Below are 14,262 nucleotides of genomic sequence, written 5' to 3'. Positions count from 1 at the left end.
CACAACAGAGATCAGTTAAAATAGTGTGTATGAAAGGGGAACTACTATTGAATATTTCTTAAAGCAGAGGAAAYAAATAATGCTTTTCTCTGAAGTTTCACTTCAGGATGCTTGATACAGACTACAGAAACACATTGAAATTACACTAAATCAGATCAAAGAACTCACCCTTCCAGCTCATTGAGGAGGCCAAAGGGATTGGGCCAATTTAAGGAATACAGACCATCTACCCCTACCARCCTCCAGTCTGGAATGTCCTGAAGCCCTGACTGCATAAAGCCAGGGGACATGGAAAAGATCAGTCCATGTTTGCTCTTACTCTAATAACTTGCCACTAATGGAGACCAGGACACTTTGGTCGGATTCAGGACAACCGTTCTTTAACTGGATCAAAATGAGATGATTCAGTAATGAAAAYTTTAAATGGGACAACACATAAAATCCAGAAATTCAGTACAGAAAAACTCTCTGTCCGATARCACCCCTTCAGCAGAACAGCTTTCTTGAAATTTTATTTTCARAGTTTACTGTCATTTCCCAATTCATAGACTTTGACTGACAAAACAAAATGAGCTTCTGTCTGTCACAGGCCTGAAATTGCCTATTTRCTTGCAGTGTTTAGGGTTTAAAACAGTAAAGCAGAAACTGAACCACTATACATGAAAATTAAAATACTTTATACTCATTAAATACTACAAAGCAGTCATGGAAAAAATTCTGCAGCCTTTTTGCACTTCACTTTGCTTGAGTTAACATCTTATAAATCCTTTGAGCCTCTCCAATTGAGATTAAGCCAAGGTCCAGCATAATTTTGCAATGGCCACAGGTTGGCTGAAGAAGCACATTCCAATCCAGCTATTCAAACTTGGTATTTTTATTTTTACAGTTTAACTACAGGAAGTGTGCAGTGGCTTCCACRTTTTTAACCACATAGAGCTCATCTTAGCTGCAGTAGTAAGGAGTATATACCATCTGACTGTCACTATCTGAAACAGACAAAGCACTGTGTCCTTACTGTTCTCTATAAAATCCAGTGTAAAAAGGTATTCTTTAATTGCTTATGAAAGGAAAATTAAGCCAAATAGGCTTGAAATCAGTTGCATTTATTATGTGTGGTTTTGCTATAGGAACGTCTGGGAAGATTCCCTCCAAAATTAAAAGCCAGAAATACGCAACACTTTATATGCTTTCAAAAYAGACAGCGAACTAACAGCTTGGCAAAGAGTGGAGTTCAAAGATGTCAAGAGTGGATAATATCTTTTTTCTGCTCCCCAAGCAAGTTGTTTCCCTCTTCACAGTATTGAATATCATGCTTATTTTTTCAAGCTGCACATTATGCTGCAAACAAAGCATYATGTCTCTCTTGTCCCCAGCTTCCTGGCTATTCAAAATGCAAAACCAGAGCAATCAGATARCCCAAACTGCATGTAATAGGAAAGAAAAGAGCAGTAAGTGAGACATTTTTACCTTYGTCATTATCAGCTTGATCACGATACTCTAGTCTAACAGGAAAAATCAGGCATTAAAGCTCTAAACTGCACGAGAGCCTTAGAAATTAACACAGGCAAAATGCTGCGATGTCCGGGGCTTGTTTTGTTTTTGTTTTTTTTTCATGTCTCCTTTATATGATTAACATTGTTCATTTCAACATAGGGTACGATTTAAAAAAAAAAAAAAATAGTTATTAACTTCAAGGTGTGTTTATYATTACAAACTTAGGAAAAACTCAAACGTTTGGGCTACACACTCCCCATGATTCATAYGCAGAGTCATAACTTGTATATCTGAAAAAGGATAGCTAAGTGTCTAAGGAGAGAGTACAGAGCAGCTGAGGCTAGGTTAGGAAGCCCACGGAAATCCACGCATAACTGAAAAACAGCTATGAGCTTTTATCTTTTCCACATGCCTCATTTCCAAAAGCCATTTCATGAAGTATTACATATGTTTCCTCAGTACATCAGTAAACTTGTTTACAAAAGCTGCCATAAGCACAGCAAAAATCATGGATTCACAATGTGCTGAAAACCTTGCTTAGCTGGATCTGAGCAGGCTTCTGCCAAAAAGGCACATTTCATTTTCAGGAAGAATTTCTTTACTGAGAGAGTGGTTAAGCTGCCCAGGAATGTGGTGGAGTCACCAACCCTGGAAGTGTTCAAGAAATGACTKGATGTGGTGTTTACTGTTATGGATTAGTTAACCAGGTGATGTTTGGTCAAAGGTTTGACTGGATGACCCTGGAGTTCTTTTCCGATCTTAACAATCCTGCGATTCTTTTCTGTGGTTCTATGTATTCCCTTGGACTGGCAGCAGTGCTCAGGTGACCCCACTATCAGCTGCTAAAACTGGCTTCAGTTTAATTTAATTCTGAAACTGCACCCTTAAAAGCATTTATTCACTAACAGATTCAAAATCCCAATTGCTTTAATTAACAAAAAAAAAAGACAATTTTGGTTTTATAATGTAAATATGGAAATGGTTCCCAGTTCATATAATGCATTTTACTGGAATTAGGCACCTACAGAAAGTGATCCATGTGTGTCCTGGTTTCAGTTTGGGCAGATTTAACTTCTTCTCAGTAGCTGTGYTTTGGATCTGGAATGAGAATGGTAACACACTGATGTTTTGGGTTTTTCTAACACATGTCCTAATCAAGRACTTTTTTCTTGTCTCATGCTCTGCCACTGAGGAGGTGCACAACAGAAACTTGAAGAGATCTTAAAACTTTGCCTAAATTCTGAATTTAGAATAGAGTTCCATAGTGATTCAATCTCAAGCCAATGATTGGGTATACGGTGTTGAGCATAAACATTGAATACTGTCAGAAAATAAGCYGTGGCTTTACTAGCAGTAGGGTCATAGGCAAAATTCACCAAATGCCCCCAGGACTGGAATTTCCTTTTAAATTTAGTTGCACTGTCCCAGAATACCTTTCAAATTTCAGTATGAAATGTGCCCTCATCACCTTTCCTTCTAATTACTGGGACAGTCAACTGTATCCAAAATTGATCTTGGGCAMAACTAAGGGCGTAAGAGACACTGGTTTGTGCTGCACCTAAAGCTCTCAYCACCATTAGCAGGTGATTCTTTCATCAGTCCTTCCCCATTGAGCTCACATATCASATAACAGCCATTGATTAGATTCTAATGCTGATAAGCAAGGTTTAAATGGATGTTGCAATTGGCATAAATCACTTGTTAGCAAATTTACTTTGTTTGCTAGGAGTTCAGCATTCATCTTATTTAACATTCCCAATCCTTTCCCGAGGTGCCTTGTCACATCCTTTCTTGATCATTTTGGAGAGGTGCAACCACCACGATCATCCTGTGTAAGATGTGCTCAGGAGTGATGAGAAGGCAGGGTTAACTGCAGTGATATTAATCTGCACTGATAATACCATTTGTTTAAAAGTTCATGAAGGACTCAAGGTACTATGAAGGACTAAATAGTACTTGTCGGCCTGTGTTGACGGCATAGGGTCCAATTTTAGAAATTTGTAGGAATAAATTTACCATACTCTTACTGTGGGTCTTGGAGGTAGTGGAATGCATTTTGTAGGCTACATTAGTCCCTATTGTGACAATATAAATTGGGCCAATATATATTTATCCCAGTTACAGTTATGCACATCTTCATGTGCATGCTACTTCCTTTTTTATATTTTGTTTTAATGCAACACTTACTGAAGAGCAACCAGTTTTATGAGTCTTTGGAACACCTTTCCTCTGATTGGTACCTTCATTTTCTCTGAACTGGGGGGGCCTCTCTGAATCACATGAATTAGGCCCTGGCTAGTGCTGCTAGACTGTCTCTGACTTGCAGCCCTAGGAATGCCTAATGCTGAGACTTATTTATACATCTCTATCTTCGAGTGTTGGGTAGAAGATCAGGGAGTTCTGCTTCCAGGGGATTTTTTGTCTGATCTTGTGACTTGTATTTTTGGTTTTACTGCATTATCCCATCCCATCTCATCTCTCACACATGATTTGTACCATGATTTAATGTTGCCATCATAGGGATTTCTCATCATAATAGGGTTTTTCCTTCATCCCTGACCATCTCTCTTGCAACCAACAGAGCATTGAAGTCAGTGTATATGTCAATTTCATCTTATTTTGTAATGAGATAACATTTGAGGATGGCAGGGGGCTCCTCAGTTAATGAGTTTACAATTCACAGGCTGAAATAGGTACATTAATAGGGTTACACTCATGCACAGCCTATATACAGGCAGCTTTTGTAATGGCTGTGAAGAGCTCATTCAAGGATCTAATGGATGTGAATAGCGGCTCTTCTCTCTTCCACCCATCCACTCAGCCCAAAATACCCCTTCTTTTGTCATCAAGTGGGGAGCATCTGGGGATTTGGGTTCACAATTTTAAAAGACACCAGTATCCCAAAATGCATGGGCTTCATCACCATTTAGTAAAATTCTATTTCCTGCAGATAGGCACACTTGCCATAAATACTCAGTTTTGTTTTTACTGGCTCACAGCCACGGTGTTCTTACTACCTGAACAGAATCRATGGGATTGTTTAACAGGTGTGATTTCCTGCTCCACCCAGTGGGTTAGATGGTACTTCTGTTTTTATAATGGGTCTGGCATCATATTCAGGGGGATTTGGAAGATGTAGTCCATTCTATACCATCTGGGTTCTTGGAACAATTATCATTGTCATCATCATATGAACCTCTAGTTTTAGGGACCCATAAGGCAATTAAAGAACCTGTGCCATAAAAGTGTACAGCAGGCTTTGGAAAGTGCAAGATGCTTATGCTGAGAAAGCTCAAATGCCACARGATAAGTGTCAGAGTACAACTGATAAGTACAGACACATACCTAAATCATTTCTCCTTACAACTCTATGATAATCACTACTGACAAAGTGAGAAGTACATTTCAAGAAGTATATTTTCAAGTGTCTGTTACCATTTTTGACTTTTACGGAATGAATTCAATTTTAACCCCAGCGAACATACTTATAAATACGTTCTCAACTCTTTGTTACCTGCAAACATCAGCTGGAAGCTAAGTCCTCCTAAATTAAAGCTGTTTAGACAATAGTCTGTCATGGTTGGCTCATAAAAATGCATCTCCCCATTGAAAATATGTAGGAAATAAAGAGTACCAAGGTCATGTGACAGAAACTGCACTGAAATCAGATACTTCRAGAAGCTAGATTGAGTATTGCTAATACTTGAGTATTTTTATTTACTTACTTCTGTGCACTAAGCACTCTGGACTGATGCAGGGGGAGTTATTTTTAGTCAATAGTAGAGACTCAAAGAGATCAGTATAGTTATCTGTTGCAGAAGTCCACACTCTGCTGCAGAGAGGCTTGTGTCAGAGAAGTCAGCAACTGCCAAATTCACACAAATCGGACAGCGCATGGTCGGGATACGACCAAAAGGAATCGTATTCTGACCCTGTCATAGAAGGCACATCCCAGCCCACACATTTCTTTGAAATCATGTACAGTATCCTGAGATTTTAGTGTAACGTCATTTTCAATTCAAAGTGCCCAAAGGAAGGAGGGCTGTTTTGTAATTTGCCAGAGCGGTGTTTCCATAGCAGGGAGYTGAAGTCAAGAGTATGTGCTGAATGTCCAGGGGTATAACATAAGAGCACATGAGCATCTGAAGATTCAGCCACAGTGGTCACAGGGGAAYTTCCATACTGACTACAGCCTGCTAACCCTTAGCTGTGCCTAGACCACCTGGCACAGGTTAGGGGACAGGCAGGACAGTCAAAGTCTGGCTGGCACTGTCAYAACTGTAATRGATTGCTTTTTTACTGACTAAGCAWTGGGGACCATGAATAGTCTGGTGTTCAGTTTTGCTCCCCGACAGTTTTGTTTTACAACATATGGCCAATATCCATGCCAAAGCATCAAATCTAGAAGAAACCCCTCTTTATCTGGTAAGGAAATTTCTGTTTCTGTAGTTATTATTTACTACCATGGAGGCATGCTGCTTCTGTAAAAAGGCCAGCGTCCCAGTTACTCTCATGACAAAGTGCAACTCCAAGGCTGGGAAACAGCTGTAACTGCGTGCAAAGTTCACTGTCTCAGCTTTTTGAAACCTTTGATTCTCACACTGGCAATTGCACAAAGTTACACCCCTCACTACATATCAGAAGACTAATAACACTGTTTGTAATCTCTAAAGATCAAAGTTACAGTGGAGTGATGGTAAAAGTTACGCAGTGTTGGTAAAATGCCAGATTGCACATGTGCACSTTAAACAGATTTATCTGCAGGACAGTTTTATAATTTATGAAATTATTGTACTGAAATTCAGTTACTCACCTCAGGTCACCTAAGCTGGATCACCTTTTATTGTATCAGCTTTTATTCTTTTGGAATGTATTTCTTTTATTATATGTTCATACTAAGTGAATTGGCTCATGTTATATGATTAACCTAAAAGAAAACAGGCTCCTTCTCATTTTTTTTTATCCATATGGATAATCCTAATGAATTTTAGGAATGATTTAGCTCTAATAGTGTGGAAGAGAAACATGGAATGTACTGATATAAGACCAAGTTACTACAAAACCAAGGCCACCTTTGTAAATAAAAATATTCTAGTCATGATTTTTGCTCCCCCAGTGTTAGCTTGCTAGTATTTGGAAATAAGATGACAAAGGCAAAGCTTTAATCCTTCTCCTCATTGCCAAGCAGCAAAGTTAAATTTAAATATATCTTTATCAGAAAGGCCACAAGATATACTCTTCTGCTAAGATAACACTGACTGAACAACTCAGATTTTCAGTTCTTCTGAATTTTTCTCAGAACTTGGTTTTCCCATCCWATCAGTTTTATAAAAATATATTATTGCAAATATTAGAATAATAGTTTAATTTATTTAGCCTATTAAATAAGTTATAACACTTTATATGTACAAACTTTAGGAAGCTAGAGTGAGGCATATCTGAAAACAGCAACACCATTCTGCTGCAAATTCAAGGAGGAATGGAGATTTGCAGTAATTTGGGGAGAACAAAATCAGGGCTCCTAAAAGAGAAGYAACTGGAAAACTGATATTTCACAAGCTTCTTGATAAGGCCCTCTTATACAGAATCAAGTAATTTTTCTTTTAAAAATCTTAAGCCAATTCTTGCCCCCTTATCCTGCTAGGCACTTGCCTCTCTAACTACAGAAAGAAATGCCAAAATCAATCCTATTCCTAGCTAAAACCTTGACAGGATGCAGACTTAGATAATGAAACTCAGTTATAGGAATATGAAAAGGTAACACAGATTGACTGGGTACTCCTTTATGGTTTTGGGCTGTTTTTTCCGGTTTTGGGGGAGCAGGGGTGGCCTGTTTGGTAAGTTTTGAGGTTTTTTCTGTTTGTTGGTTGGGGTGTTTTCTTTGTTGTTTTGTTTTGGTTGGGGTTTTTTGTTGTTTTGGTTTGTTTTGTGTGGGTTGCTGGTTTTAGTTGGGKTTTTTTTKKTKGKTTTKGGSSSGGGGGGGTTGGTTTTTTGTTTGTTTTTACAATGTAGCTGATCATCCAATAAAAGGAATATTTTTGTAAGAAGTAGATTTCAATTTCACAAAAAAATCTCGAGGAAGATTTACACTTTTTTTTTTTCAATTTAAAGCACTAACAATCAATGAAAGAAGAGAAGTGCTATTTATGGAAACATAAAAAATAYCAGGGAATAAAAGGCACTCATATAAGGTTCATTCACCTAGGGACAGAAAACTGAAATTCTAGAGAAATGAGGTTGTGTATTTGYGCACAGTCTATTCATAGGCTCATAAAAATCATTGAGACTGAACAATAGGAACTCCAATCAATCCCTTTCAAGGGATACATAAGAAAAGACAGCTCAATATTAAGAGGTGGATTCTAGCAAAAAATGAATGCTTGACTGTTCTGAACTCCCSAGTAAGCCACAGCAGGGAGAGACCCAAGACTCATGATGGTGCAGAAAATTACCACAAACCCTTCAGTCTGTCAGCAAGCACCTTTAGGCCCATGGAGAAGAGAACCAACGGTCTTCCCCATGCAAATACCACCCTGCACTTACAGCCCTTCCTTCTGCAGCCATTCAAGTGTGGAAAAAGCCTACATTGTAAGTGGTCCCCAAGAGTTTTATCACACMAGCGCATGCTCCATAGCCAATGCTGGTACAAACTGCCGTATTTACAACTGGAATGTTTCTGTAAATACAAGCACCGGGGAAATTCCTTGGCATACAAGGGAGGCAACTAATAGCTCTGATCATGGATATATGCTGTGCCTTCCTTAGTAATACTGGCTCAGTTGTCAGCTTTTACTGCACCCAAGAATTCACCTTTTTTACTTCTGGCTTGGTTCAAAGAGTTTTTGCACAGAGTTACAGACACACRCCATAGAGTTTCATTCTGCAAGCATGGTAGAAGATCCTTCAATTCTAGTTAAATATTGAACCAAGAGAGGACTCTGAAATTTTCCCATGAATGCTTGTAAAATAATCCTGGAATAAGATCCTTCAGGCTACAACTATTTGACGAGCACCTCTCACACTCCRTTTATCTGGAACAAATTGATTTGTCCTACCAGTTCTTTGGCCACTGATGTGATCAACAGAATACAATTTATTTTGATGCAAAAGACTTACAAAYAACAGCAAACCATGCCCATCACATTGTCATTTCCTAGGAACAGAAAGATGCCTCTGAAGTTTGATACACAAGGGAGAACCACTGCCCTGCATAAGACACCACTGCCATCTCAAGGTGCTGCCAAACATTCTCCAGCAGCCTATAAAAAGCTGGAGTCGCTGTTGAGAGTGAATCCATAGTGATAATGTAGGCCAAAGGTACCATGTGTCAACACAGCCTKGATCAACCAAAGGTTAGTTCCAGACCATGACATTATTTATACACACAAATGGTAAAAGACTCTGCTTTCATCTCTACATAGGCATACTTTCTTCTCATGCTATCTTTCCTTTCTTCCTAAAATTTATTTCTCCTTCAAATAATAGCTTATATGTAATTTGTATCTATAAGATCTTTATGATCTTATAAATATCGTATATCTTATAAAAATGTTCTCATATGTAACATCTTACAAATAATGTTTTCCTCCTGTTTTTGTCAGGAAGAACATTCCCTTCTTTCTAGAGGTAATTGCCAATTAAGTAATTAACTGATGCTCAGCAGGGTTGTGTCTGAATACTAAGTTCTCTATGCTTTATATGAAACAGAGGCAACTAGAGAATTCAATTAGATCTAAACCTGCCTGCTAACAGCATAAAAAAAGTAGGAAAAATTATTTGTTTCTATGTAGACACTAAAATGAAAATGACATTTTATAGTTTTATAATCAGAATTCCTTATATTACAAGATAAAATGCAAGCACATTCATCCTTTATTAATATATATYAAAATGAATTGAACATTGATGAGTTGGAAAAACAGAGCAAAGGTTTGTTTGCTTCATCTAAGTGATACATTAAATAAACTAAAGCAGACAAAACAAATAGTCTAGCAAAATGCTAACAGTGGGTCTAGAATTCACTGCAACTGCAAACACAGGGAATCTTTGTTAACGATGAATCACTAATAAAAATAACATTCAGTTAATGATAAAAAGAAGATCTGTTTAGAGATAAGTGAAAATTGACTTGACATTAAATGTTTTGCAAAAAGAATCAACTATTACGAACCACCCATCCCGCTCTAGAAGCCATTGAGGGGAAAAAAAGGACAAAAAAATAATATTGCCAATAAAATTATCTGGAAGCTTAAGAAAAACCTACAAATACAGCCAGAATTAAACAAATTAAGAAATCAAATTCCTGAGGACAGAGTATAATTAGGGATGTAGTATGAGTCTTTCCATTATCGCTTCTGAATCCAGAAGATTATTTAAAATTCTGCCCAGTCATCCAGAAGACTACTTTTCCCAGAAAAAAAATACAAAATAAATCTAGATGAGCTGCCAGAAATTGAGTAAAGGTTGAGTTTCTYAGTTTACTGACAGAAGGAACTCSTGCTAGAAACAAGGACAGTAAAAAMCAGTTTTACTGTGAAATAGCTTCACAGAAAAAATCCAAGAACTGCCAATTGCAGTAGGGGGTGAGGAAAAGATGATGGAATAAATAAAACATTATGGGAAAATGAATTAGTGATCAGTTACTGAGGAGATTTGGTGCCCCAMAACACCCACAGTTTGCCAGCTACCAGGTATGCCAAGGGAACTAGATTGGGTGTGTCATCTGTAATGCAATAAATCATTTTTAAAGGGGCTCCCCAAAAGCTGTTTAAAACCTGACAGACAATGAAAGAGTCAGTGCTCATGAAGTTCAAGGCCACCTCAAATCCTTTAGCTGGTCAGACTTGATGTCTGATGATCAGGCAGTAAATGAGTGTAAAGTGCTTTTCCTCACAGGTTACTGATGCTCATAAGACTTCACAGAGGGAAAAAACACAGTAACTTGGCAGTTTTCTGAAGAATTTGTTTCCAGACCCTGCTCCAGCCTCCAGCACTCAGAAAAGTAGTGGTTGCTCTGCATTTTATGATCTTCTGTGGGTTGGTTCTCACACAYTTGTCCTTTTAGAAGAAAGATCCCTAGGCAGTGGGTGACATCCCTGCCCATGGCAGRAGGGTTGGAAGCAGATAATCTCTGATGTCCCTTCCAACCCAAGCCATTCTGTGATTCTGCAAAGTAGCAGTMACAGAAATTTTCTCACAGAATATCTGTAGTTGCCAAAGCCTTCCCACCCTGAGTATTTCTGGCTGCCTAAGTCTGCTTTTCCCTGCTACACCAAGCTTCATGYTGTGAATGAGGGAAACTTGCAAAGTGAATTGAAATCGGATTTCACAATGCTAATCCCTCCATAGTATCTCACTGATCTATTTTAATGGATTTAATTTAAGGGAAGCCTCAATACTGCAATAATTCATGCTCTGTGCAGTTTCCCAAGTGGGGGATGAACTCCAGCAGAATGAAAGARAGAGCAGCACTGCCAAGCCCACTACTAATCCTTGTCCCTAAGTTGCACATCTACAGGTCATTTATCTACCTCCTGGGATGGTGATTCCACCATTTCCCTGGGCAACGTGTTSCAGTGCTTCACAACCCTTTCTAAGGAGAACTTTTTCCTAAAATTCCATCCAAACCTTCCCGAAACAACTTGAGGCCATTTCCTTTCCTTTTGTACTTGTTAGCTAGGAAAGGAGGCTGATTCCCAGCTCATTATAGCCTTTCAGGCAGTTGTAGAGGACAGCAAGGTCTCTCCTGAGCCTCCTTYTCTCCAGTCTAAACTCYCTCAGCTCCCTCASCTGCTCCTCACAGGACTTGTGCTCCAGACCCTTCCCCAGCTCCCACTGCCCTTCTCTGGACTCGCTCCAGCATCTCAGTGTCTTTCCTGTAGTGAGGGGACTCAGACCTGGACAGAAAACTCAGGYTGCAGCCTCAACACTGCAAATGCMGAGAGACAATCACTGGTCCTGCTGTCACACCATTGCTGATCCAAGCTGGAATTCCATCAGTGCTCTTGGCCACCTGGGCACACTGGCTCACACTCAGTTGCAGCCAAGCAGCATCCCCAGGTCATTTTCCACKGGGCAGCTTTCCAGCCACTCTGCCCCCAGCTCAGCSTGCCCTGATCCCTCTGCAGAGCCTTCCTGCCCTCCAGCAGAYCAACACTCCTACCCAACTTGGTGTTGCCTGCAAAGTCACTGAGGCTGCACTCAAAACCCTCATCCATATCATCAATAATGACATTAAACAGGACTGGTTCTAATGATGAGCCCTGGGGAAATCCACCAGTGAGCAGGATGTAACTCCATTCACCACCACTCCCTGGGCCCAGACAGACAGACAGTACCCAGTAAAGAGTGTCCACACCATGGGAGGCCACTTTTTCCAGGGGAATGCCATGGGAAACTGTGTCTAAGACTTTACTTGAAGTCCAGGCAGACACCTACAGCCTTTCCCTCACCCACTAAATGGGTCACCTGCCACAGAAGGAGATCCTGTTGGTCAAGCAGGACCTGCCTCCATAAACCCATCTGTCTGGGCCTGATCCSCTGGTTCTCCTGCATGTTCTGTGTGACAGCACTGGAGGCTCTCCATGGCCTTCCCCAGCACCAAAGCCTGGTTGACAGACCTGYAGTTCCCTGGATGCTCCTTCCAGGCCTTCCAATAGAKGATTATCACATTTGCCARCCTCCAGTCACCTGGGACSTCCCCAGTTAGCMAGAACTGCTAATAAAAAATGGGAAGTTTCTCAGTGATCACTTCCACCTGCTTCTTCAATACCCTTGAGTGAATACCATCTGGCCTCACAGACTARTATGTGTCTAAGTGATGTAGCAGGTCACYGAGCATTTCTCCTTGRATTATGTGGGCTTTTTTCMTGCTYCCCASCCATGTCCTCCAGCTCAGGGGGCTGGGTACCCTGAGAACATCTGGTTTTACCATTAAAGACTGAGGCAAAGACAATGACGAATGCTACGTCTTAGAAGGATTTTTAACATAATCACTGTGGCCTCCAATCCATCTCAAAGAATTTAATCTGAAAATGTTAGAGAATACCCTTTTTGATTGTGAYCTTCCATTCAACATGAATGCTTGCACCCATGTAAAGTTAATTATGACTGAYACAGCCTTCCTGATCCACTATGGTAATACTAAAAGAAAATATCTTTAATCAGTGAGAATTATCTGAACCCATCATCACGGCGACTTATCATTTGCTTTCCTATTTTTTTTTATATGTTGRACCCCTGAGGTCACTGCCTTGGCTGCACAGTGGCCATAGTTAGTCTCTTTAGATGCGGGGTGTGCAATGCTGCTATGGACAAGTCCAAGCGGCAGTGTTCCCTGTAGAGCACTGCCCTCTAGTCTGATTTTATGTCAAATGCTGTTTGCTCTCAACATTTACACTTTCTGCTTTGCCAAGAAAGATTCATTACRTAGTATGTCCTGATGATGTTGTAGTGAAAAACAGGGAACATTTTCTCACACSTGATAAAGATGTACTGGGTCCTTGAAAAATTTTCTAACCAGCAGTTCAATTCTTTTCCAACACTTTGAGCAAYGAATATTTAAGAACTTCACTAAATGCATATCAGTTTCACCAGGATATGGAAAGACAGAGTTTGAATAACCTGCTGGCAGAAACACAGTCAGAAGATAAAGGAACAAAGCCAGGAGCTCTKGGTACAATTATGACTTTTTATTAAATTTATGCAATTGATTAGGTGCTATAATATGATTAACATTAGTGTTAGTGACACGAAAAAATGTTCCAAACTGAAACAGACCGGAAGCATTTAAAGCAACTTTTGGCAACTAGTACTGACAGAATATTTTGCCTAMATCTATTGCACATTTGCATTTTGAGAAGGATGAACACGTCAGTATGATTATTCCCCCAAAGTCATTAAATTTTAAAACATAATTATATCACAGTGTTGTGGGAATTTGTTTTTGTGACTGATTTTCTATGGATGACGGGATCATGGAAGCACCAGAAGTTCTTATAATCCAACCCAGCATTAACCCAGGATCTCCTTCATTCCTGACTGTAGCTTGGGATCCTACTGGACACAGCCCAGAGCCGCAAATCCATGMTCCCGCCTGACTGTGGACATTGCTGAATGCGATCCCTACCCACAGTACAATGCCCTGGTCAAGCCTATAATTTTGTCTGGCTACTTCTCTATTCCTATAGAGTTTCTGTTTTCCTAGGAATAAAATCTGCTTGCATCAAATAACAGCAAAACTCTAACTGATTTGCAGCCAAAACATAAAGTAAATATTAGATTATTACAAGGCTGAGTTCTAAAAGATAGAGATAACACTACCCAATTTGGTCAAGAAGAGAAACAGGAATATTAAGCCTCAGTGTCTTGCCTGGCCAATTTTGCAGCTTCTAATTAGCAGTACAATGATTAAGATATTTTTTAATCCATTTCTAAATCCATTCTTTCTAGATCCTTTCTAAATCCATTTGAATAAGCTTTTTCTGTTTGAGAAATCTGGGATCTAAGGATTTCAGTTTTCACCTGCTGCTTTGAAAAAGTTAGCTACTTCTGTTGCTGCRTTTCCAACAGGGCCACAAAATGGCACAAAGAAGGCAACACCTTGGGTATAATATAACAGCAGCATGAGAAACACCCTTCTTACACAGAAATTTCTACCGAATTTCATTATGGACAAGCTCAGAGTAATTTAGACAAAACCCCAGAAGTTCTGAACTAATTTTTTTTTACAATTTGAAAATTATTTTTGTCCTTTTTTTTTTTTTTTTT

Source organism: Malurus melanocephalus, unplaced genomic scaffold (assembly GCF_030028575.1).
Source record: "Malurus melanocephalus ecotype Western Australia unplaced genomic scaffold, MMel_1.1 scaffold_41, whole genome shotgun sequence".
Taxonomy (NCBI): domain Eukaryota; kingdom Metazoa; phylum Chordata; class Aves; order Passeriformes; family Maluridae; genus Malurus; species Malurus melanocephalus.
This window is presented reverse-complemented; position numbering follows the sequence as displayed.